The sequence below is a fragment of the Passer montanus genome, unplaced genomic scaffold (genome assembly GCF_014805655.1).
Source record: "Passer montanus isolate IOZ18808 unplaced genomic scaffold, ASM1480565v1 scaffold119, whole genome shotgun sequence".
Taxonomy (NCBI): Eukaryota; Metazoa; Chordata; class Aves; order Passeriformes; family Passeridae; genus Passer; species Passer montanus.
Window position 1 is genome coordinate 181,455 of NW_024358611.1, and position 26,637 is coordinate 208,091.

The 26,637-nt window shown below is 47.6% G+C and overlaps 1 protein-coding gene across 3 annotated transcripts in view; it reads left to right on the forward strand.

Moving 5' to 3' along the window:
* EXTL3 (exostosin like glycosyltransferase 3) overlaps positions 1-26,637 on the forward strand; it is a 115,471-nt gene that overhangs the window by 46,592 nt on the left and 42,242 nt on the right. The window contains exons 3-4 of one of the 3 annotated variants that reach the window (XM_039697592.1): positions 20,481-20,570; positions 24,263-24,390. The exons of 1 other annotated variant lie outside the window; for it this stretch is intronic. The gene's annotated coding sequence lies outside the window, so the exon portion shown is untranslated. The remainder of the gene's footprint in view (positions 1-20,480; positions 20,571-24,262; positions 24,391-26,637) is intronic. One more of the 3 variants, XM_039697591.1, reaches the window with a different exon arrangement.

Here is a 26,637-nt window from a genome sequence, read left to right on the forward strand (position 1 = left end):
TCTTCCTCATTTGGAGTGATCCCCATGAGCCACCAAGTCTTGGCTCAGAGTGGCCCGCATGCACCACCAAGGCTGTGTCCCCCTGACTTCTAATGAGACCCACGAGCCACCAAGGCCTGGCTCAGTGACCCCTACAAGCCACCAAGGCTGTGTCTCTATAACTTGGAATGATCCCCATGAATCACCAAGGCCACGTCTCCCTAAGTTGGAGTGACCCCCACGAGCCCCCAAGGCCTGGCTCAGTGACCCCATGAGCCACCAAGGCCTGGCTCAGAGTGATGCCTGTGAGCCACCAAGGCCATGTCTCCCTAACTTGGAATGATCCCCAAGCCACCAAGGCTGTGTCTCCCTAACATTAGAGTGACCCCTATGACCCAAGGCCATCTCTCCCTAACTTGGAGTGACCTCCACGAGCCACCAAGGCCTGGCTCGGTGACCCCATGAGCCACCAAGGCCTGGTTTGGAGTGAACCCCATGAGCCACCAAGGCCTGGCTCAGTGATCCCTATGAGCCATCAAGGCCTAGCTCAGTGACCCCCATAAGCCACCAAGACCTGGCTCAGTGACCCCCATGAGCCACCAAGGCCTGGCTCAGTGACCCCCACGAGCCACCTAGGCCTGGCTCAGTGACCCCCACAAGCCACCAAGGCCTGGCTCAGCCACCAAGGCCCGGCTCAGTGACCTCCACAAGCCACCAAGGCCTGGCTCAGTGACCCCACGAGCCACCGAGGCCTGGCTCAGTGTGACCCCCACGAGCCGCCAAGGCCATGCCTTGCTGCCCAGTGGCAGACCCATGGAGGCTGAAGGAAGCAGGGCTGGGCTGCTGCGTGTGAAGCCTGCACAAATGGCTCATTTGCATGGTGGGCTCCCATGTTTGCAGAGTCTCTTTTGGGCTAGAAAGTGCTCGGCTTCACTTTCTGGTGAGCAGGTGTTTGGCAAGGAAAGAGCCATCACACCATCAGCTGGGAGAGAGGAGGAATCTGCTACCAGTGTTGATTCAGAAGTCATGGCTGCTGTTCAGGAAACTTTTATTGGAAGAGTTTTCTGAAGTTCTTTCCCTTGAAAATGAAACGAGACACCTGCTGGGCTCCCACTCTTGTGCTTTTAACTCCCTTCTTCCCTGGGAGAAATCCTGACCCCACCCTGGGTGTCCCCTCTTGTCAGGGAGTTGTGCAGAGCCACAAGGTCCCCCTGAGCCTCATTTTCTCCAGGCTGAGCCCCTTTTCCAGCTCCCTCAGTTACTCCTGGTGCTCCAGCCCCTTCCCCAGCTCCGTTCCCTTCCCTGGACACGCTCCAGCCCCTCAATGTCCTTGTGAGGGACCCAGAAGTGTCCCCAAGGCTGGAGGTGCCTCAGCAGTGCCAGGCACAGTGGGACCATCACTGCCCTGGTCCTGCTGGCTGCACTATTAAATTGATTAATTAAATTAGTCAGTGTTGCCTTGTCTCTTAGTTCCTATGGAGTCTCATTTATCTTTTTGCTGTTTGCAAGGTTTCCTTTAGGACTGGACTTCTGAACATGACTCAAAATAAAGCCACAATTCCAGATTTGATTCAGACCTCACAGGTGTTCCGGGCTCTGTGGTGATTTTTGCTCATCCTGGTATCCTGTTTGTATCTGGTGTGTTCCTGAGTTGCCAAATGGATGAGCTTAGGCTCTTTTGCTCTTTTTTTCCTGACCCCATGGATCCCTGAGGTGATGGCTGTGGCTGGAGCTGTGGGACGCTGCCTCTCTGTGCGGGTTTTTCCTCCTCAGCATTCCCACATCCCTGTCTGTGGGTTTGTGTTCAGATTGGCGAGTGGGAATTACCATTTTTAAAAACACTCCTGCAGCTTTGCAAGCTTTCATCCTGAAAAAAATGAAGCCTCTCTGCCCTTTCCTCCTGGAATGATTACAGAAAGGTTTTAGCTTTAGGGAGAATATTGGACAGAAGTTGCTGTTGGAAGGCAGAGGTGCAAATGGGATTTCCTAAACGCAGCCTTGCTCCAGCTCTGCCCTTGTGTAACACAGTGGCAAAAATAGCAATTCTTTCTGGGAAAACTGGAGCAGTCTTGGAAGGTCCCACCTGTTCTGTGCTCCTTATAGTTCCTTTCTGTTCCTTGTAGATTATTTTCCAGAGAGATTTTGGCACTGTGGGAGCTGGGCTCAGCAGCAGCCACGGAGCTGGGGCTGTTGCCATTTTCTGTGGCCCTTTTGTGGGGATAAGTAGGTCAGTGGCACCAGTGCTGCTCGTGACACTTCCCCCTGAAAGCAGAGCAGAGCTCTGGGGCTGTTTCCTGGCCTCTCGCTTTATTCAGGGTTACGTGTTTGGCCTTCAGACTGGCACAGGGTGACGACTTCAGTCTGCTGCTGTGGCACTGCCTTTCTTCACAGGCTCTGAGCCACTCATCCCACAGCACAAATGTGCTGAGGGACTCAGGGCATCCCTGTGATGCTGCTGGCTCTGGATGTGGAAAGGTGATGGGAGAAAATGCTGGCAGGGGCTTCCCATCCTACCACAACTTGTGATTCCAGATTACCCCGTGCTGCTGCCCTGGTGGTGAAGCCCCTGTGAGGGGTTAATACAACATCTCAGCAATTCAGAGTTGATGTGGAGTGAGAGTTTTGGATTGGAAGTTCTATTATTCATTTGTTTTGAGAACCTCAGAGCATTTTACAAAGAGCTACCCCTGCTCTGGAAAACCAGCAGAAAGTCCTGGGTACTGGAATGTGTTCTCTTCCAAAAAAACCCCAGACTTCAGCACTACATGACTGAAGGGTCAGCAATAAGCACCCTTTCCTCCTTCCTTTCATTCTTTTATTGTGTTTAACTTGTTGGGGTTCAATGCCTTAATGCCTTTGTTTGTTCTTTTTTTTTTTTTTAAGCTTCAAGTTTGAGTTTTTGTATGTTGCTGGCATTTCTTGCTCCCATGCTCAGATTTTATTTCAGTCAGAGCTATGAAGTGGTTGAAGTCAGACCAGCAGAAGATGATTAATTTTTCCTGTCTCCCAAGATCATCTTTGGAGACTATCAAGACACATGTTCTCAAATAGATTCCCTGGCAGCGTGGGGGTTAATGGGAATGGCTGAGCAAGGCTGTGCCCTTTCCTTCCTGTAAAACTGGGGTGGTTGGAACATGCCAATCAATCCATTTTGTGTAGTGCTTACATCTTTTGCTCGCCTTACAGACAAATTTGTAAGACGCTTTACATCCTGCTGAACGGGAAGTAGCTTTTGATTATTTTTCTCCTCTCAGCTGCTATTTGTGACCCACGAGCTCCCTGGTGAATTCCCAAGGAATGCTGCGAGCCAGGGAACCGGAGCAGAATTCCCTGAGGTTGTGCAGAAGGGTCTGAGGCACAGCTGGGAACCAAGCCCCAGTCACCCGGCCCTTGCCTTAACTACTGTACAAGAATTTCCTCCTACTGTGCCTCTAATAGAAACTGCAGGGCCAAATTAAGTGGGCAGATTGTAATCACTGCTGCTGAGTTATCCCAGCGGTGGAATTACTGCAGCCCTCTGCTTTTCCCTACTAATTTGGAAAGTTTGCTGCCTCTTCCCCTCCCGGAGCTCCACCTTGCCACATTCCAGGCTCTGCCTTGTGGGAAAAAGAGCCCAAATGACCATAAAGAGCCCAGATGTTGTGGCTGGGGGCAGGAAGCACAAGTCAGCTCTGCCTGATTTGTGAAGCTAAAAATAGTGGGAGCATTAATACGAATCTGTGCCTTCAGCCCGGCCTCTCCAGAGGCATCTTCCTTGTGGGAGCACAGGGAGCAGGCAGGCAGCTCGTTAGATGAATTCCTCAGTGGCTTGGTTCCTTGTTTTATTTGCATTACAGGAGTGCCTGCAGGCCTGAGTGCAGCTCAGACCCCCAGCTAGGCATGGCATGAGACTCTGTGAGCCTAAAAGATGCTCTGGATGAATTTCAGAGTAAGGAAATGTGGTGAGTGACAGGGAGGGGACAGACCCTGCAGCCACGTGGCACCGACAGCAGTAAACCTGGGTGAGTTGTTTATTTTCTGTTACCAGCACAGTGAATGTCTCCAGCTCTTCCCCAGGCTCCTCACTGGGAGCTGTGGGATGGCTGGTGCTTGGTGGATAATTGGGAAAAGCAGCCACTGTCCCTTTCCTGAAGCAGTACAGGAGGGTGGTTGCTTTGGTGAATGTCCTGCACAACCTTCCAGAGTCACTCTAAATCCCCTTTTCAGTGATTTCATGTCAGGGCCAGCCAGTGGGAGAGCACATTTGGGTATCTGGGGACTGGGGAGTGTCTGGGCAGCATTTTCCAGCCTTATGGGTGGGGTGGGGAGGGTGGGAACAACGTGATCAAAGTGGCTTTTGTTCCCCGCAGCATAGATTATAGTAATGTTGCTATGGTCACAAATCTCCCTCAAATTGCTGCAGACAATTCATGAATTTCCTTTTTTATTACATCCTAACACTGAAAACCAGCGAGGCTGCCAGAAACCTCTCCCAGGGAAATCTGTAACCGCTGGAGATGTCAGGAGCTGCAGGAAGGGTTGGAATTCAGGTAGTGTGAGTATTGCTGTGCTGGGGGATGCTCGGAGGGGAATCTCTTGTTGCTGGAACTTTGGGATGCTTTTGAGGTGAAGTAATTAAATTAACCCAAAATATCTAGCTGCTCACTTCCATCCCATGACTCCTGATTAATTAGTTATTCCCATCTCCAGAGTGATTGGAGTATCAGCTTGCCTCAGTCATAGGCAGTGGAGCCCTGTAAGCTTTATCCTCTTTTTCTTCCTTTCCCAAGGAATCTGTGTGGTCAGGAGAGCCTCACCTGGCACAGCAGTGAGGCTCCTGAGGTTGGGCTGAGAGATCCCTGGCTGGGAGATTCCTGGCAGTGCTTCCTGCTGCTGCAGCACATGGGAAATTGTAATTTTTTTCCTCCTGTTTGTAGCTTTGCTCACTCACGAAGGAGCGTGGACCTTCAGCAGAATTCGTGTGCCCTGAGCACTGGGGGTGAGGGATTTGTGATTGGTTTCCTTCTGGTTTAAGTCAGGCTGTACATCTTGTGTGAAATCACTCATCTGAAACTCTTGTCTTTGTGGGCAGAGAGGGAGGGAGAGGGGAGGAAGTCGATTTTGGCTGCAGCTTTCTCACCCCACAGCTCCCTGTGAATTGGTCTGTGGGGGTTCTCTCAGGGCTTGTGAACAAGACTCCTACTCCACTTGGTCACTGCCTTCTGTGGCCCTGGGCAAGTCATTTAGCTCTTTCTTGCATGAATTGCCTTAATTAGTGCCTTCAGGGTATCTCAAAGTTCTGGTAATTGTTGCTTCTGCTTGTACACCAAGGCAGTGACCAAGAGCCCTGGGCATGTTCAGCCTGGTTCCTTGTTAGTCTGTAGCCAAATAAACATCAAAACTGCTTTTGCTGTTTGATGTGACAGCTTGGAGGTGATGACTGAGCTTAGAATCCCAGCTGGTTTGGGTTGGAAGGACCTTAAAGCTCATCCCATTCCACCCCCTGCCATGAGCAGGGACACTTTGACTGTCCCAGGTTGATCCAACCTGTCCTGGGACACTTCCAGGGTTGGGGCAGCCACAGCTTAACCCAAATCATCACTGTGGCCATTCCAGCACTCAGATTGTACTGCTGGGACCTTGTCTGAAAATCAAACCTCATGTTTTTTTCATCAATTTGTTAATTTGATCTTCATTGAAACCCATCCTTGGTCCTTGTCCTCTTCTGTATCGTGGGGTAGATTTTTTGGTTCCATGTGACAGAGCACAAGCTTTAGTGCATTAAACTCTGCTCATTTCACAAGCTTAGACTCACATTTTATGTGTCTACAAGTTTGTATTATTTGAGGAACTGCCAGATTTATGGTTATTAAATGTGATGGAACCTTTCTGCCCAAAAGTAGAAATCATGGAAGCACAGGATTTGGGTTTTCAGGGACCCTGAAGATGTAGTTCCAACCCCCTCCCCTGGGCATGTCGTGTTCTTTAAGTGTCTGGACAAAGCCCAAGCCAGTGTTTTGGATCTTTCATGTTTGTGGTTTGTTCTTCTTGGGCTGCCTGGTTTTTGTGGGCATTGTGGGTCTCTTGTGTAGTGCTTCAGCAAGGACCAGCATTTTGGGGTGACTCTACACAAGGTTTAGGAAGAAATCCCAATTCATTTTCTGCGAGCACTTCTGTGATGAGCCAGAGAAGGACAAACGTGTAGGAGCTGAGAAATGGAATGAGGATTGTGGAGGAGTTGGAAACAAAGGAGGGAAGTGTCCTGGAGGAGGAATGGGGGATGAGGAGACACGTTCAGTTTGTGGGCAGAGGCCATACACCCTGATTTCATTCTTTTATTTCTCCTGTGTTTTTTATTTCCTTCTCGTGCTGTTTTCACTCACCATACCCACACTTCCAGTTAATTTCTAAGAAGAGAAATAAAATACTGAAACTGTTTTGGCAGCTTTAAAAGCAGGAAATCCACATTGCTTGGTGGTGTGGCTTTATCAGCCTGTTCTCACACTGCTGGCCTGAGCTTTGCCACCCTCAGGTGCCCTTCCCCTGGCACGGGGAGCTCAGACTGGACTGCTGGGGCTCTCAGCTCCATGTCTGGCTGGAGAAATCCAGGCTATCCAGAATGGACAGGCTTGGACAGCTCCAGCACCCACTGACCTGCTCAGTGCACTTCTGTTGTCCCACACCCATGGTGAATTTTCATGTTCACCCCACAAATGGTCTTGTGACTGACTGAGCAGAAAGATTTATGTTCAGGGGAAGGCATAAATAAACTCTTTCCCCAGCACTTAGTGTGCTAAATGTTAGTGTGATGTTTTTCTTCCCCCAGAACTGGAATGCTTGGCACAAGAAGGGTGTGGATCTGTTAGAGTGGGTCCAGAGGAGGCCACGGAGCTGCTCCAAGGGCTGCAGGGCCTCTGCTATAGAGGTGTACACCTGGAGAACAGAAGGATCCAGGGAGAGCTCAGAGCCCCTTCCAGAGCCTAAAGGGGCTCCAGGAGAGCTGGAGAGGGACTGGGGACAAGGGATGGAGGGACAGGACACAGGGAATGGCTTCTCACTGCCAGAGGGCAGGGATGGATGGGAGATTGGGAAGGAATTGTTCCCTGTGAGGGTGGGGAGGCCCTGGCACAGAATTCCCAGAGAAGCTGTGGCTGCCCCTGGATCCCTGGAAGTGTCCAAGGCCAGGTTGGACAGGGCTTGGATCAACCTGGGATAGTGGAAGGGATCCCTCCACGGCAGGGAATTTGATTTTTTTTGAGTCTCTGACAAGGTGATCTTTCAGGTCCCTTCAACCCAGTCCATTCTGGGATGATTTGAAGTGTCACAAATGTGTGTCAAGTGTGGCTCCTTTGTGGTCTCTGTGGCCACCTTTTGCAGAGGACACAGCATGCAGCAAACAGCACACGTGGCTCCAGGTATGTTCCCTGTGAGAGGGATGGAGCTGTTCTCTGGTGCAGGGGATTCTCTGGCATGCAGCAGGTGGAATGTGCTGCTTCTCACCCACAACTTGCTGATTTTTCCTTTCCTTCTTTTCCTCCAAATTCTTGGCTGCCAGGCTTGGGTGGGCTCAGGAGCTTTGTGATAAAAAAAAATGACAAAGCTCTAATCCTGGCTCTAATCCCTCAGTGTGCCATCAAAACACAGATAAAAAATACTTCAGGTCCTCCTTGGTGTGTGTGTGGAGGCAGAGAGGGGCTGGGAGGTGGATTTTTGGAGGAAGGACTGTGTGGAAATCTTTCCCAATTCCATTCCTGTATTCCATGTTTAACATTCTTGTTCTGTGCTTCAGCCCCTCACCTTTCACTGGAGTGCTCTGAGATTGCTTATCTGAAAGAGATGGAGGTTCATTATGTTAATTGGCTCTGAAATGACTGCATCAAATATCAGTAATTGGTATTATTATTCTGCTCTTGTTGTGTCCTAGGGTTTCCAGGGAGCAGAAATTAATATGGAAACCTGCTCTTTGTGCCGTGGTTGCTGGCAGAACCTCACGTGAGGCTGAGGTTTCAAGAGGCTGTTCAGTGATTCTGGTAGCAGAGAGTGGGACTGGTGGCATGGAGAGGGGAAAGATCCCTGCTCAGGGATGTCTGTGTTTAATCCCAGCTCCAGGAGAGCTCCCTGCTCCGCCTGGGGGAGTCAGAGCTGTGAACACAGCAAAGACACGGCCACTTGCCACATGAACTATGGACGTGTGGCTGGAAAATTGATTTTAGGAGGGAGCAAGCGTGGAATGAGCTGGTGCTGCCTCTCCTGACTGCGCTGCCTAAAATTGTTTGGAGAAGGGATAACTCCTTCTGGCATGGTGTGGCTGCCTGCTGCTGACAGCACTATTTCTACCCAGTTATGAGATCATTTTTCCTCAAAACTCTTCCCTCCCAACTCTCGGGTTTGTCCAGAATGGTTCTGTGGAGCTTTCCTGATGGTGCTGGCAGGAGTGAGCTGGGGCATGACTCGATCCTCTCTAAGCAGAGCAACATTTTGGTAATTTGCTGTAATGGGATCTCTGTGCTCAGCAGCATTTGTAATGTAGGTTGGGATTTGGTGTGGATCAGAGGACATCAGAAAGAAGGGAGGGTGGCTGGATAATTCCTCCTGAGGGGCAACAGCTCAGATCTCTCTGTGAGCAGGGACAGGACACAGGGAATGGCTGCAGCTGTGCCAGCAAGGTTTAGGTTGGATATTAGGAAAAGGTTCTTCCCCCAGAGGGTATCAGGCACTGGAACTGCTTCCCAGGGAATGGGCACAGCCCAGAAGCTGCCAGAACCTTTGGACAATGCTCTCAGGGATGCACAGGGTGTCTGTGCAGGGCCAGGGGTTGGATTGAGATCCTCGTGGGTCCAACTTTGGATATTCCATGATTCTGTAATGGATGAGGAATTTAAGAAATTTGGGGTAGGAGCCAGAACCTGGAGTAAGGACAGCATTAGCAGGTAGGAGATCAGGTCCACAGAGGGGAAATGAGAGTGAAGGAAATGTGGAACTGCTTTTAGTTCCTTTCTTTCTAAGCCCTTCTGTTTGTTTCCACTCTGTTCCCTGGTGATCCCTAGGGGTCTGGCTCTGGCAGAGGGCTGCAGGGTGACATGCTGAGGGGTGCTGGCTGCTGTTGAGCCATGGATAGCTGTGACTGGGATATGGCCAAGACACCCAGGAGCTGTTTGGGACAGGCCTGTGGCCATCCTGACTGGAGGGAGAGTAAGCCCAAACCAGGAGTTATTCCTTCTGCATTGTGGAAGAGCAGATATTTGAAATTATTCCCCTCATTTTCCTTCCTGTCCTGCAGCAGCCATGCTGGAAGTTGCCCAGGGAGTTTTTTCCATCCCTGGGGTTCTGTAATCAAACCCCTCCTCTGTTTGTCCAGACCAAATCACAAATACCTGGGGCATGTAAATCAAGCTGATTGCACTTTTACCCTCATCTACAACTCCAAGCCTGCTGGTTTCTTCTCCTGCTCTCTGCTTTTCCAAGCACTGGTTTGCTTGGCAGAACCAGAGGGATCTGCATCACCCAGAGATGAGCTGGACCATCATTCCTGATGCTCATTAAAAGCTGAGTTCCAGTTTTGGGGGTGCTGTGAGTTGGGAAGAGTGTCAGAGCCATGTATGAGATACTTAAAAATAATGGAAAATATTGATTTGCAGAAGGAGAGCTGCTTGGAGCAGTGGATGAGAACATGGTGGGCAAGGGAATCCTTTTTTCTCTCCAGCTGCCTTGTGGATGCCTGGAGCTTTGTAAAGAAATTTGCCACAGTCTGATGCACTCATTGTGGAATTAAGGACAAACTTTGATGCTACTGTTTTAGGACTGTTTCCTTATTATTTGAATCTTTGCTCAGAAAAAAGTCTCAAGGTTTCTTTCCACCCTGTCTCTGAGTCCTCTCTGAGCAGCACAAGACACCGTTGACCTTTCAGTGGACTCAGATTTTCTGAAGTTTCACCTCTTTTTATTTAATTTCTGGTTTTTAAAAATAAAATATTCCTTAGGTTGAAGTTGGAATGATGCAACTTTCATCTGGGAACTATTTTAGATGTAATTTGAAAAAACAGACTGTAAAACACACACTCATAAAAACAGTTTGTCCTTTCCAATGTACTAGAAAATGATTCTCAGCAGCCTCTTAATGCCCTCTGCTCGCCTGTATTTAAGCTCCATGACATGCTCAGAGACACAGTTACAGTGGATTTTAATACTGAGTCATACATAAATTCCCAGTATGGATCATTTGGGGAAGATTAATATGGAGAATATGTTAATGGTAAAGAATTTGAAGTCATTGCAGATTTTGCAGCACTCAGTGTGCACGAGGAGCTTGGTGACTGTAAAGTCGCTGTCCAGTTTGGCTTGAAAAATGAAATTACTCAAAAAATGTGCCTTGAACTTTGGAAATTGTACGGATGTGCACAAATACTCCTGCCTTAGAACCGTGGAATCCCAGAATGGTTTGGGTTGGAAGGGACTTTAGAGGTCATCTCATCCCACCCCCTGCCATGGGCAGGGACACTTTCCACCATCCCAGGTTATTCCAAGCCCTGGAAGTCTGGCCTTGGACACTTCCAGGGATTTGGGGGCAGCCAGAGCTTCTTTGGGCACCTGTTGTTTTTGTTGGGAATGTCTTGATGAAGGCGGGAATGATGAATCTGACTCCATGTTCTCAGAAGGCTCATTTATTACAATACTTTATTATATTAAATAATACTGTACTATGCTAAAGAATTCAGAAAGGAATATTTAGTGAATGCTAAAAGGATAATAATGAAAACTCGTGACTTTTTCCAGAGTCTCCACACAGCTTGGCCCTAATTGGCCAATGAGTCACAGAATCACAGAATAATGAGGTTGAAGAGACCTCTAAGGTCATCAAGTCCAATTTATGTCCTAACACCTCAACTCAGAATCTAGACTACAGCAGCCAGTGCCATGTCCAGCCTTTTTTAAAACACATCCAGAGATGGTGAGTGAAAACAACTCACAGCAGAATCCAGTGAAACAATCACCTGTGGGTAAACAATCTCCAGACACGTTCCACATGAGCAAAACACAGGAGAAGCAAATCAGATAAAATTGTTTTCCTTTTTCTCTGAGGCTTCTCAGCTTCCCAGGAGAAAAATCCTGGGTGAAGGGATTTTTCTAGAGAATGTGAATGCCACAGGCACCCTCTGCCAGGGCCTCCCCACCTTCCCAGCCAAGAATTCCTTCCCAAGATCCCATCTAACCCTGCCTTGTGTCTGTCCTTGTCCCATTCCCTGTGTCCTGCCCCTTGTGGCACTATCCAAAGGTGTGGATCAGTTTTCTGCACACTTCTGGAACCCAGCTCCCCACTTTTGGCTTTTTAGCATTCCTCATGCCTCCAGCTCTACTCAGGGCAATTTTTTGGTACGAGGCAGGATGGAGGCACCACTTAAGGATTTAAGCTGATCCCATCAGTTTTCCAGAGGGTGCCACTGATTTCCCAGCTTTGATTTGATGCTGTTATTCATGAGCATCTCCCTCAGCCCCAGGGAGGTCCCTTGATTAAGTCATTAGTGCTCCGTGGGACTCATGGGGAGCCCAGGCTGCCTCAAATAATGAGCTGAGACAAGAGTGGCAGCATCAGATGTATCAGCATCCTGCCCCATGCCTTCCCCTTCTGATTCCTTATTTTCCATGGTGGGCTTGGTTACGGTGCCATCTGATTTTTGTGAGAGGGATTTTTTTTGTTGCTTGGCTGTGGAGAACTAGAATTGGGCAAGGATCATGTAAAAACAGTGTCTGGTTTGACCTGCCCTTCCTCTTCTTCATCCCCAGCTTTAGGGTTTGCTGGAGACTTAAAAAAAAAAATAAAACCAAACCAAACCAAACATCAAATTGCTTTTGAGTAACGTGAAATCCTGATTATGGAAATGTGAATAATGTATCACAACACACATTCGTGTTCTGCCTGCTCAGAAATCCTGCTGGTGGTCTGTGCATGGGCATCTAAAGGGAATTTTTAATAACCTTTATGGCTAAAATGGGTGGTTTTGGGTGCAAAGCAGCACTGATGTGTATTTTACGGACAAATAAAATATTGAGGTCTTTTCCAAAGGAGCAGGCAGCCTAAATTGGGTATTGCAGCAGAGAAGGGTGGGTGAGGAGCCCTGAGAGGGGACTGATGGATGTTCTTAATCTGGGACAGGGGAATGGTGGCATTCCTAAACTTTTTCTGTGTTTGAAAATCCCATTTTTCATTGTTCATATTATGCCAAACTTCAGGTAGAACATTCCAATTTGTTGCTTGCTGGTGCTTTTTGGGAAGACTGTAATGCAAACTGTTCAGCTGTTTTGGAGGGTGAGACTGAGAAAATACATTTCCTTACAATTAAAAAGAAATAAAAATAAAGTCAGGGTGATCAATTCAAGTCACGGTGCCTCTGCAACTGGATATTTGGCAAATACCTCATTTGCAGTTCCCATAAAAATCCACCCAAGCTGGGCCAGTTTGGAATCATGAGGGAATAAGGGCAGGGAATTAAGAGGGAGAGGAGGGAGAAAAAGCTGTATTTCTTCATCATCACTGAATCCCACCCTCGGGTTGGATCCTGTGTCATTTTGGGGAAGCTGCTGGAAACAATCTCTTCAGAAATTCAGAGCACTGGTTTTGAACAGCCTGCATTTTACTTTTGCAGGGATGATGGAATTCAGTGGGACTTGCCCTCCCTGTATGTGAAAATCTGTATGTATACATAGGTGTATGATGGTGAAAATGATAAAATATAAATGTCAAAGTGTTTAGGGATGGGCTTTAGGGCAGCCTGGGGTAGTGGAAAATGTCTCAGCCCGTGCCAGGGGGTGGAACTGGATGAGCTTTCCCTTTCAGCACAAACCATTCTGTGATAGATTAAAATCTGAGGCATCCCCTCATGAGCAGAAGCTGCCAGTCCTTGCCCATCCTCTGAGGCTCCTGTCCTTGTGGAAGGACAATGTTGGTGCTTTAAGAGCTTCATCCCGGGCCAGATTTGGGTTGAAACAGCTTCAGGAGATTTTAGAAAACCCAGCTGTACAAATTGTATCTCTGTAGGAATCCAGGCTGGAGGTGGATGGTGCATTGGGCTCTTGGCTGGGAGTCTCACAGGGGACAGTGGGGATAAAAACCTTTATTTTTCTTCTGGTGGAAGTGCAAGAAAAATAAATATGGTGAGGCATTACAGAATATTTTGGACCTGTCTTTCTGATGCAGGAATTTTTTCTTGGCACAGAAAACAGCTGAGATGACCACACATGTCCCCCATGCAGGAATTAGTGCAGGAGACGTTCCTGTGTCACAAACCAAACCAGCAAACAACCTGCTTGACTTTGAGATGGAGCCTGTGACAAAATGCAGCAGAGCTCTGAACTTCACAGCCTCCTGACAAGGGTTTTGCACATGTTGAAGTTACAGAATTAAATAAACATCACTGCTGGTGGCACCACCCATGGTTCCTGTGGTGACAAAGACCTGCAGGAGTTCAAGGTAGCAGGAGGAAAATGGGAGAGTCACTGAAGGATGATTTGCCTTATCTGCTGGGCAAACACTTAGATTTGCCAGTTTTTCAGGTTATTTTTGTTTGATAGAGAGCAGATAAGCAGATTCATTTTTTAAGGAGCACTTCTTGTGCTTAATCAATTTTCTCTTGTCTATAGTGAAAAGAAATTGAGTGTAAAATTTGTGCTTATAGGGAGGAGTGGGTTCTCCGTGAGCTGCTCTGAACAAATCCATCTTTGTGTGACCAGGCAGCATCAGAGCTGCCATGAAGATCCTGTGAGCCCCTGTCTCTGCTCTTTTTTCATCAGGATAGGAAATAAAAGTCATGGAAAAGCCGTGATAAAGCTGTAGATGTGATCATGGCAGTTCCTAGGAGTAGCTGCATCCCGGCCCTTGTGATTTTCATCAAGCACAGAGAACAAGAAAATCTGTGGAGTTCACAACACCAGTGGAGTAATAAATTGTTCCAAGAACGTGATAAATGACTTGGAGCAGTCCAGGTGATTTTTAAAGTGCAGGATGGAGTGAGCAGGGTGGGCTGTGCCTGGGGCACAGGGCTCAGCCCTCAGGAGCAGCTGCTCTGCAGAGGTGCTCGTGGTTGGGCTGAGCAGCCAAATCTGCTTCATTTCCCTGAGTAAGAAATGTTTAATGCCATCTATGGACATGTGGGCTGGGAAGTAGGAACAAAGGATGTTTTTATTCCAAAAACTGAATTTCTGAAAATACTGTTCAAGTAGCTTATTTAGCTCCAATATCCGTGTGTTAAAATAGATGTGGGAAGAGCTGGAGATCCTGCAGAAGGAGCAGCAGGGCAGCTTTTGGATCAGGGTGAAAATATCTAGAGTTGAACTTTTAAACTCTCCCACTGTGCTTATGGATCAGGAGAGAGAGCAAAACTTGAATCCCTTTTCTGGGAGTAGGGAGAAGCTGCATGGAAGGTGACATTGGAAGGTAGACACGGGCTGGGATAAATCACTGGAGAAACTCCCAGGAAGGGTTGGATTTGCTGCCTCTGAATTTATTTTTGGAGGTTATACTTGCTGTTTCTTTACCTGTTGGAATACTGAGGTATCCAGAGAGGGTGACACCAGTTTCCTTCCAGCAAAGGAAGTTTCCATTGCCTCTCTTGAAGACAAAATCTCAAGGCACCTTTTCTGCTGTGAAAGCAAAATGCTGTCGTGGAACAGAGGGTGGCTTTGCACCATAAAATCCTGGAAGTTCTGGCTTGGATCAGTTCCTTTCAAATGAATTTTGGCAGTGGGCTGGGAGCTTAGGACAATTTTCTGGAGGGGGATTGTTGCTACTTCTATGTGTTCTTTCTGCTGGAGAAGGAAGAACTGTGCCAAGACAGATTCTGATGTGCCTCAAGTTATTCTTTGCAGCAGTTCATTTACCCCTGCTGAGCATCCCTGACTTAATGGTAATTCTCTGTGCCACTCAGCTGGTTTAAGGTGAAAAGGATTTGTAAAATCCCCAGCTGTTGGTTCAGGTGAAGAGGAACACCAAAAACCTTAATTTCAAAGTCTTGAGCCTCTGAAGTGTGTGCAAAGTGATTTCTTTAATAAAGTTTATCTGAGTTAGATAAGGGGGGAAAAAAAAGCCTTTCTTTCCTCTCAAAATTAAGTCCTAATCATGAAATCATTTAGGTTGGAAGACTTCTCTGAGATTATTGAGTCCAGCTGTTCCCCAGCACTGCCAAAGCCACCACTGATCCATGTCCCCAAGTGTCACATCCACACAGCTTCTAAATCCCTCCAGGGATGGGGGCTCCACCAGCTCTTCTGGGGAAGAAATTATCCCTAATACCCAGCTGAAATATTGTCTTTTTTCTTGTTGATTAATGTCAGGAGTAACAGTTCCATGGTAAATGCCCTGTTTTCCTTATCCACCCTCATTTCCACCTTGGAATTCCCTGTGCATTCCTTCTTTTCCTATGCAAAGCCCTCTCTAGGTTTGCAGACTTGAGCTTGCTGAGGAAATTTAGGGATTTTTAAAGGGAATCTTTGTCCCTTTGGGATTTCAGTGGTCACTTGGCCATCCAAAGGTCAAGGCTGAGAGTTGTGTCTCCTGCAAGAGGGCAGGAAAGGGGAATTGTGGCATCTGGGCTGGGGGATTGGGAACACACAGAGCTCTCAGTGGAGCATTTCCAGCCTGAGTTCCACCCTGCCCTGTGTGCTGGCAGGCTCCTGCTCAGCTGAAGGTGAATTATTACCTTCAATCCCTTTCCCTTCTGGTGATTCAGCAGCTTTTAGGGCATCTCCAGCCTGCCTGAATTTGGATCTTGAGGCTGAACCCAGGTACAGGATAAGGAAAAGGCAGGAGAAGCTTGGCAGGTTTGGACTTGACTCTTGGGGCCAGGGAGGATAATTTCCCAATTTGTTTCTGGGAAATCACTTGGTGTTGTTCAGGTTTATGGAAGAAACTAACAGTTTATCCTTCAGCAGCCTGTTAAAATTCCTTTCTCACAATGGGATCATAAAATCTTTGACTTTCCCTCTGCTTGCAACAGCAGGTTTTAATTTCCCTGTTTGTGGGATTTTGTTTGCTGAAGTGGGATGTAAATAGGGGCTCTCTGGAGTTTTCTTATGGGGATTTTTCCCCCTGTAGACCCCTCCTGTGTTATCCCACTCATAATAATGGATTCCCAAGCACTCTTTCATTTCCAAATCTGCTCTACATGTCCTTTTCTGGAGGATTAATGTGCTGGGTAACCTCTGTGCATAAACAATTCAGGAGCAAATGCTGGAGAGCAAAGGCAGTTAATGGACCCTGATGGTTTTTTGGCCATTTTTATGGGACATGTTGCCTGAATTAGCCTGGGAAACTTTTCTGCTCTTAAAGATCAGAGCTCAATTTCATGTTTTGTGTTGTCCAAATGTCTGCTGGACTTTGGCATCTCCTTAATGGCACTTGGAATGGGAGTGCCAGGAATGCTTTCCAGAGCTGTGGATCTGGGCTTGTTGCTCTGTCTCCATCATGCTGGCCTTCAGCTCAGCGTGGAGCATCCCAGGAATGATTTCCTGGGCATATTTCTGTATTAGGTTGTCATATTTGTCTGCATTAGTGCAGGAGAATGAGCTTAAATAATTGCACTGAAACCAAATTTTAGATTGGCAGTGGCACCTCTGAAATAATGGTGGTGCAGGCAGGTGAGGGAAAGAAAAAACCAGCCTGGATAAAAGCCTTGAAAGAAGAGAAAATAGAGAGAAAATAGGGAAGCAAGTGGAGATAATTGTCAGGGAAGAGTGAGATGGAAGCAGATTGGGATGTTTTTGTGAGTAAAGGAAAAAGCTTTTTGGTGAACTCTGTGAGGATGAGCAGAGAAAAATGGACAAATTTCTCTGGCTGGTGGCAAGATGAGGTCAGAAAATAAAACTGGGAGCATTAAATACCCCAAGGTGTCATTTAGTGCTTTGTGTTCCACTCCTGGCCTGCCCCAGCCCCCACGAGCAGGGATTGCTCCAGGCCACCTGGGGCTGCAAATTCTCTTTTTCCTGCAGGGCAGGAGGAGATCTGTGTACATATCTGAGAGGCTGGGTTTCATTTCCAGGAGGATGTAGGTCTTGTTTTTGTTGGAGCAGCAAGCAGGAGAGGCCATGTGTGTAAGAGCAGGGCTGGATTCCCTGTGGAGCACAGGAGCCTTCCTGGGCATCTCTCCACAGCTGCTCTCTGCACCAGGCATGGGGAAAAAAAAAAAAAAAGCAATTAAAATGTTCTTTGGAAAAGATAACAACAGCAAAGTTCTGTTTCAAAGGATGGAAGGCTCCTTATCCACTGAATCCATCCCATCACGTGGATTGCTGTGATCTCCAGAGACCTTTAGGAGCTGCAGCTCACCACATCAAAGGAGTGTCCGTGGGGCTTGGAGTACAAACATGGAATATTCAGGTGCCATAGGGGGTTCACAGGGCTCTGAGTCCGTGCCCAGGGAACAGATATTCCCTTGCTAAGACACCATCTGACAGCCTCCCCCTTCCAGACAACTCTGCATCAAAGGTGACCTGAAAAACTTTTTTTTTTAATACATTAAAACATGCCCCAGACTTAAAAATGCTGAAGTCCAGGTTTAAGAACTTTCCCTCTGCTTAAAAGATGTTTCTTTGCAAAGTAAGTTTTGCTTGTCCTGAACCATGGATCTCTCCTGGCACAGTGTCTGCTTGTGCTGAAGGGGGACAAGGAATTGGGGACACCAGGCTCAGTCACAGCATTGTCTGCAGTGCTCTGGCCAGGAATGGCCCTTGCTCCTTCCACCCTCCCACAAAGTGACATTTCCCTGTTTTCCTGGGATGGTTTCCCTAATGGGATCTGGAATTGAGTGCCAGGCAAGCAGCCAGCAGTGGGGTGTTCCTCCTCTCCAGCCCTGCAGTGTCCAGGGCAGCTGGATGGGGATGAAAACCAACATTTCCCACCAGCCTGAGTGGTCAGGCTGGTCCCTGGTCAAGGAATTCATTTGCTTTTTGATCATCCATAGGGAAGAGTCCAGCAGAACCCTGGGACAGGTGCCTGCTGCCTCAGGAATCTTCAAAACTTCAAATCTCTCCTCTGGCCAGCACTCCTGGGTTGGGTCTGTGCCAGCCTTGTTGTGCTCCTGGCCTCAGTTTGTCACCTGTGTCCCAGCAGATGTGACAGAGCCCTGCTGGCTCCTGATGGTGGGGAGAGTCACGACGTGTTTCTGTGTGTTCCTGGGGTTTGGCAGAGCTGCAGAAATCAGCATTTCCCCCTGGTTTATTGTTTTATGGATCCCCCTCCCCTTCTGCCGAGGGGGAATTACATTGCAGAAAGTGCCTGTCCCTGTCAGGGAACAATTTGGTGGCATTCAGGAGTTGCTGAGTCTTGAACAGCTTCTGCTGCTCCAGCCAGTTCTTTGAAAGTTGAAGTTTTTGGGTGCTTTTTTTTTTTTGTTGAAATAGCAGCTTGTGATGGGCCAGAAACTGTTGTGACAGTGCCTCTGAAATCCTTAAGCTGCTTGAATCACTCCGAGGAGCCAGGCAATAAAAGAGCTGGAATAAAATGTATCCCACAATGTCCTTCACTTCTGCTGACAAGTGCAGTTTAAATTACTGGTGCAACCTTTTAGCATAGCTGGCTTGTAAAAGCTAATAAAATATGAAATGAAGTTAGAACAGCCACTTGCCACCTCTTCTCTGGTGGAGAGTAGGGAGAAATCACCCTTTTTTTTTTTGGGGTGAGCCTCTGCTGGGGTGCTGTTATTGCTTTAATTACAGTGAATAAAATATTAAATATATGCTGGAATTTTTACATCATATTAATCATATAGTGTTTATTAGACAAGGGCCTTTAATCATAAAGTGGCATTTATTCTGAAGCTTTCCAGAGCTTACATTAAATTTAGGCTTTTTAAAAAAAACTCCTAAGCTCTGTTTTAGTGGAAGGTGTCCCTGCCTATGGCAGGGGGTTGAATGAGGTGATATTTGAGGTTCCTTCTAACCCAGACAATCCTGTGACTCTCAGGAGAGTGGTTTGTTTGCCTGATGGATTTGGGCCATCCCATTGCCATATGCTCTTGATTCCTTGGCTCCTTTGCCCCAAATGGCTGGAATTAAAAAAAAATAAAATTGTGACTTTGAAGAAAAAAAAAAAAAGGCAGATTTTTGTTTTGTAAGCTGTCAGCATTCCAAGCTTGCCATGAAACATCTCCAGAGCTGGGAGAGGCAGCGAGGGCTGTGCAGATGCTGGCTGCTGCAGCGTGGGTGAGCTTTGGGGTGGATATTTCCCAGGTCACGTTGGCATGAAACCCTCAGCTGTGGCTGCTCAGTTCCATCTTCACTCGTGACTTCTGGAGAGCTCCGGGAGGAAGGAAGGAGGGGTGGAAGGGTCCTGGCTGTTCTTGTTGCTGCAAACATTTTGTGGTGTCTGCTGATGGAGCCCTGCCAGCACCTGCAGCCTGCCAGGAGAGACCAGCTCCCATCCCCAAGTGTTTCCTTCTTTGCATCCCAAAGATGTGGGCACTCAGAAGTGTTTTGCCAGCTGAAGTGAAGGGGTGGAAGGGGATGGGAGCAGCCTTTATAAGCAGCCCCAGCCTCCAAGGAGCAGCCCTGACTCCCTGCAGGGAGCTGGGGCTGGGGAGAGGCTGCGAGGATGGAACCCATTAGTGAGAGTCAGGGTGGGGAGAGGGAGGTTGAGATGCTCTGCTGTCCCAGAGGCTGTGTGGGAGGATGAAGGCAGGCTGTAGAGGATCCTTTTTGTTTTAAAACAAAGGGAAATGCCACTGATGGGCGCCTGCGAAGGATAATCCTGGAGCCTTGGGCTTTTCTTAACAAAAGGTATTTTATTTTTCTTTTAATTTTTTTTTGGTCTGTTTGTCTGCTGAGATCAGAGGGGTTGTTTGCAGCAGAGGTGTGGCTGAGAGAGGATTTGAGCTAGGGGAGAAAGTGGATGAGGAATTGGTGGGAATTGCTGGGCTTGAGGCTGGGTGGAACTCGGGGTGTGTCACGGAACAGGTCAGGCTTGTAATGATCCTCTTGGACCTTGGCACTTGTGGAACAATGGAGATGATGACTTTATTTAATATTTTTGTGGGAAATGATCCCATGGATCTAACCTGAGAGCTGTCAATTATCATTTTGCAGTTAATTATAAATTATTATCATTCAGGAAGAATTGTGTGTGAAGTGAGCTGAGAAAGCTGAGAATGCCTGGAAGGGGCTCAGAACTGATGGAGCAGGGAGCTGATCACTCACGTCTGATCCCTTTTAGATTTGCAATATCCCTTCTCCAGGTGGTCTCATTTGTGCCTCACTCCCAACTGAGGGACAATTCCCAAACTGTCAAACTTGTGGGAGCTTCCAGACTTAAGACCACGTCATAAATCACAGAATTCCAGAATGTTTTGGGAGGGAAGGAACCTTAAAGCTCATCTTGTTCCACACCCTGCCATGGGCAGAGCCACCTTCCATTCCCCCAGGCTGCTCAGTCCCTGTTTGGAGAGGTCCAGAAGGAATATTTGTGTCAGAATGCCTCGAGGCCGTGCATAACTTATTTCTTGGGTCCATGTGGTTTTTTTCTGTGTTTTTCTGTTAAACAGGAGGGAAACCCTTGAGATCAGCACTGGGAGAAAGAAGAGAGGTGGAGAAGGAGTGGGACAGGTCTGAGCCAAGGTGCTGAGGGACAGCAGGTAAAGCACAAAGGAACTCTGCAGTGTCAGGCTGCCCCACGCCTGGGGTTAAGTTGCTTCTTCCCTTGCTGGATTTTAACATAATTTACCAAAACATCTCCTAACAACACTCTCCTCCTCCCCATAGTCCAGTTGAAATAATGTTGAGATAAGAAAAACTTGTAAAAATAGGGCAGGACCAGCACAGTGTCACCCCCAGAGCTTTAATCAAGCTCCTTACATATTTTTTGGCCATCAGCTCTTTCATTTAATCATCCATTAATTGCTGAAAGTTTTAGCCAAATTCATTTGGCAGAAGTGCAGGAGAAGAAGCAGCATTTATTTCACAATATTCTGGTTTCAGCAGTTTTCAATTCTGATTTTAAAAGCACTGTTGAATGTCACTGATGGTCTGAGCTCAGTGTCTGGGTGCCTTGGGATCCAAATCCCTGCACACAGCTCAGGGGGAAGTTGGGCTCTGAACATTTTTCTTCTTTAGCATCATTCTCTGGGCAGATTCTCATCCCCAAACTCTTTGTAATCAAGGTGTGAGGATTAGTCCATGGGTGCTGATCACAGCTCTTGTGGGGCTGTGTGGTTGTCTGGGAGCTTTCCAATCTCACTGCAGAGGCTGGAATTGCTGCCAGCAGCACATTTCTCCTTCCCCAGTTTTCTTCTCACTCCTGTTGGAAGCCAGAGGATGAGATTTTGTGCCCTGTGCTGAGCTCCTTCAGGCAAGCTCAGGCTCTGGAGCATTGTCAAAACTGCTGATGAGTTTGGGCTCCAGCAAAGGTGTCAGGAATGAAGCAAAGGAGTCACTCCTGCCTGTTCCAGGGAGTGGCATTTCCTGGGAAAGGACACCACCACGGGGCAGTGGCATCCTGCACAAAGCTGCCCAAGTTTTGGACTGGGAGCCACCAGAGTGAGAATCTGGCTGCTAAATGTGATTCCTGCTCTCAGGAGAGCTTGGATGAGGTGTGATGGGCTGTGGTTCAGCACAAAGCACAAGAGGTGCTCCCAAGGTCCCTCTGCTCCTCTGTGAGGAGGTCACAGCTGCAGCTCCAGTGACACACGGCCAGTTCAAGCCCCTGTTTTGACTCCCTGGCAGAGGATTTCTCCAGGAGCACCGTGTCCTTGGAGCATCTGCTCCTGATATTCTTGGGCTGAACTGCTTCCAGCAGGCTTAGCAACTGTGCCTGTGATTTCCTGCAGGAAATCCAGCCATGCCAGGGGGGTGTTTAGCTTATGGGACTGGGACTATCAAACCATCATGGCATTCTTAAGTTGCCTTTTTTTTATGATTTTTTAAAAACCTGTTAGCTGTCTCCCCACCCCCAAGCCCATATCTGTGCATCTATGGAGGTTTTTTTTTCCTGCCTTGTTCAAGTAATGACTTTTTAAAAAGCTGTTAGCTGTCTCCCAAGCCCATATCTGTGCATCTATGGAGGTTTTTTTTTTCCTGCCTTGTTCAAGTGAAAGAGTAAATCCTTTTTGATTTATTCCAGAGCAGCCCTCGAGCTCAGCTCCTGTGAGAGCCTGCTGACTTGGAGTTCAAAAGATCTCACATCTTTGAGGCCAGGCTGTGGTCTTCCATCTTGCCTCAAAGTTAAACTGAAAGAGAAAATTCCTTTTCTTCTTAAAAAGAAAATCACCATGCTGTGTAAGGGAATCAGACTTACCTGGAGCAGCAGAGAATGCCAGCATGCAGAATTCCAGGTTAAAATCTGGTTGTTTAGCAAGGCTTTATTTTCAAGCACTGAGCACGTTGTTTAGGAAGTGTTTTATGGAGATAAATACTCCTTTAAAAGCAGTGCTGTTGCCTGGCTGGGATCCAGCCTGTGATCCTACATTAAAGCATTTTTTTGGGTGTTTAAACCACTACATTACCACGGTGGCTAGAAATGGTAGTTCTTCTCCCTGACTTCCTGCAGGGTTAGATGACATTGGAGGAAGAAATTCTTTACTGTAAGAGTGATGGTGAGACCCTGGAGTAGAATTCCCAGAGAAGCTGTGGCTGCCCCTGGATCCTGAAGTGTCCAAGGCCAGGTTGGACAGAGTTTGGAGCACAGTGGAAGATGTCCCAGCCCATGGCAGGGATGGAATGGGATCCTCTTTAAAGTCCTTTCCAGCCCAGATTATTCCATGATTCAATGAGTTTCAGATATATCTGGCATATATATATGTGTGTGTATGATTTATATACACATATAGAGCAAAACCAACCTGTAAAAACTATTTATATCCTATTCCACTTCCACAGGGCCCTGCTTAGTCCAGATTTATGCAGCTGTGAGCTTGGAAGGGCAGAGGTAATGGATGGAAGATCCTTTTAATAACTGTGGGGCCCTTCCTTTTAAAATCCAGCTGCTCTGAGCAAGGTGCCCTTGGCTCTGACTTGGGAATCCAGCCCTGCAGGGGGAAGGAGATGCTGATCCATGGAGCAAAGGATGCTGATCCTTGGCCAGACAGCAGCAGAAGAGAAAGCACACGTTGGGCTGCTGGAATTTTCAGCACACATGAGATTGTCAGGCTTGCAGTTAAAACTATGGGTGCCCTCCCAAATTTGAATTTACACCTGGCAGTGGTGTATGTCTGTTTTTTAAAAAGCTCCAGTCCTGGAGCTGGGGAGAGAAGCAGCTTTTTTACCTGCCTGCAAGCAGCACAAAGGAGTGGCAGCATAAGTGACAGCTCAGGTGTGAGGGAAGTCTCACGTGGTGTTTGGCCAGCCCTTCTCAGCAGAACTCTTCCAGAAATCCTTTCTTTCAAAGTTTTTGGGCCTGTGGAGAGTGTGCATGGGAACACCTTTGTGTTTTATCCCCATTTCAGGAAAAAATGTGTGGCAAAAAATATGAAACTGCAATGATTCTCTGGCATGTGTGGGTACAGTAAAGGCACACAGCTCAGGTGACAGCAAAGGACAGGGAACAGACTGGCTCTTTCTTCAGCAGAGAAACCCACATCCCAACCTTCTCCCATGTTCTGAGCCAGCAATAAAATAGGAATATGTTTTTTTTCCCCCAAATCTAATTTGAAACATGATGACTGGACTGTTCTTAAATAGCTTCCAACTTAACAATAAAGAAACTTCACAGAGTGCTTGGCAGGAGCCTCTGTACATAATTTAGATCATAATCAGATGCATTAACACATTTTATATGGATCTCATGGGGGCCAGGAAGACGAGGTGTGCTGGGTAATTTCTTTCCAGATTTCTTTACCTGATTGTTTATTACTCTTGGGGGCTTCATTTGTGGTCCAAATGTCACCAGCAGAATCCTGCTGCTTCATGTGCCTGCATTCAGAGTAGCTGCTGGTGAGGCTTCAAATTCCTTAATTGCTGTGTTCTCCTCAGTCTTTCCATCCAAAGGGAGGATGGGGAGGGAAGGGGAGCAAAAGCAAGGACCCAAATCCTGCAAATTGCTGAGCTTCCCCTGTGCCTGGAGCTCCATGGGAGGGAAGGTGCTGAGAGTGCTCCTTGTTTCCCACCGAGTACAATCAGAGTCTGCTGCTGGAGAGCTGCATGGGGGAAACACTTCCTCTCCCTCCCTTTCCCTCTGAGATGTTCAGCAGCAGCAGCAGCTCTAATTTTATAAATGTCCTGAAAGCTTTTCCACGCTCCGAAAAGAGAAATGGTCGTGTGTCTGTCGCTTTGCTTGTTTTGCCATGAATCCACCCATACCAAAGACATCCTTGTGAAATCTCTCCTTTGACAGAAAAATCTGTTGCTGCTTTGAAAAGTGATATTTTGGATGCCTTTCTGCTCCCTGCTGGTTCGTATTGTCCCCACAAAAGGGAAGTTCCCTGTCACTTCAGCATCTCCTGGAGTAAAAACCCTCCCCAGGTTTGTGGGATTTATTTATTGCTGAATGTTATGGAATAATGTAAAACTGGGATTTTTTAAATCCAGGTTTGCTCCTAGATGGGAGCACAGCTCAGGTTTGGGACTGAGGGGCTGCTCTGTTCACTCACTTGTCCAGGCTGGAGCCAGCCAGTGGTGGCCTCAGCCAGCTGCCATTGATCCAGACTTTGGCACAAGCAGGAATTAAACCTCCAAGGCAAGTCAGATGTGGCTGGGTGTTTGGGCAGGTGAGCTCGAGAGCATGGCTGGCTTACACCTCTGGATTTGGGCCAGAAAACAGACCCAAAACAGGACCACAGCAGCCCATATCAAAACCACAGAGCTCCTTCTTCCCCTTTTATCAGTGCCTGATAATGGTGCTGAAAACCACCCCAGCCCAGAGGAGAAGTGTGGATTTGTTTGCCTCTTTGTTTTGTTTTGTTTGTTTTTTTCCTTTAATAATTGTTTATCAACATCAGGTGGTGATGCAACATCATCCCAGGTTAGCTGAGCTTGTAAAGTGGCTTTTACCACAAGAGCATAATGATGATGGAGAAGTGAGTATCCTTAAAAATCCTTAAAAACTGCTGAAGTTCCATTTCATTACTGAGTGAATCCCTGTGTCTCACCCTGTCCCTCCAGTTGAAATGTCCACAGGGAGAGGGTGAAGAGCTGAATCACCTGGGGCCTCTCCCACAAACTCCTGCCTTTCCCTGGGTTTTCCAGCTAATTGCTGAGGAATGGCATTAATTGCAGGATATTCTCCCTCAGGATATAAAAGTTAAGGTTGCTTTGCTCTCCTGAACAAACCCTTTAACCTCCATTTCATGATTCAAAATTGGCAGGAGAGCATCAGAGCAGCCTGATCCAGGCTCTGAAGGGTTTGTGTGAGCAGGGCAGGCAGGAGTACACGAGAGGGAGAAAATATCCCAAATCCCTTTGCTATTTATAGCCATGTCACAAGCAGTTTCCTTGCTCCCAGTGCCCAAGTTTCCAGCTGGGACTGATGAATTCTCCTCAGGTCAGTGGCACACACAGTTTGGACAAAGCTTGATGGCTCCTGGGTCCAGCCAGCAGAGCTGCTGCTGAGCAGGGGGAATGAGGAATTCTCTTTCACATGGGAATTTACTCAGCTAGTTTACACTGACAGAGGGCAGTGAGGCTGGATTTTAGGAACAAATTCCTTACTCAGAAGGTGGTGAGGCCCTGGCACAGGGTGCCCAGAGAAGCTGTGGCTGCCCTTGGATCCCCTGGAAATGTCCAAGGCCAGGCTGGATGGGGCTTGGAGCAATGTGGGACAGTGGAAGGTGTCCCTGCCCATGGCAGGGGGTGGGACTGGATGATTTTTAAGGTTCTTTCTAACCCAAACCTTTCTGTAATTCTGTGATTCTGTATGGGGAATGCTCTTTAAATATCACAAGGAAGGGAATAGACATAAATGAGGCACAATGGGAAAGATGAAACAACTCTTCTGGTGGTTGGGAATGGGAATAAAGTGCATTTTTCTGTATCAGGTAGAAGGGTGCTGCCTGTTGTCAATGTGTGTGGTTGCCCTCCTCTGGTTGAAAACAGAACAACCTCCCGAGACTGGAGACTTTTTGGGGGGCAGAACTGTTGTGTTTCTTCAGAGTGACTTTGAGAAGGGTCAGGATCATTTTAGATGCTGGGAATTGATCAGTGCAAGGTCTCACCCTTCACCTGCAAAGCCACCCTGGGCAAGGGGTGACTTCTGAGCTGCTGTGCAGAGCCAAGGGATGCACCAAAGCAAAAACAGGTCACCAAACATGGACAAGCTGTGCAGAGGTGGGTGCAGGGCTTGGAGAGGCTGCAGAGCACAGCTTGCAGCAAGATGTGGCTCTGAGGAATCTGTCACCAAGGCCTGGTGACCCCAGAGCCCTGTCACACCTCAGAGCAGGCAGCTGACCCCTGCCTGCCTTGGTGGAGCTGGCTCGAGTTATGCATCAGGCTGAAAATTATGTGACAGATTTAATTAGCAAATCATTTGCTGACCTTCAGTTTTGTGAAAATAGTCTGAAAGTGAGTTTATCAGCAGTTAGCTGTTCCAGCAGAGAAGCAAAGGCTTAGAGGATTTAAGGGAGCTGCATCCAGCACTGGTGATTTCCACTCGGGTGTGTTAGACCATGTCCTTGAAGGCTGCTGATACTAAGCCAGGTAATCCTGGTCAGCAAAAAAAACTGACTTCTGCTTTGGGGTTTTTTTTTTTCCATCTGGATCAGGACCAACAAAGTC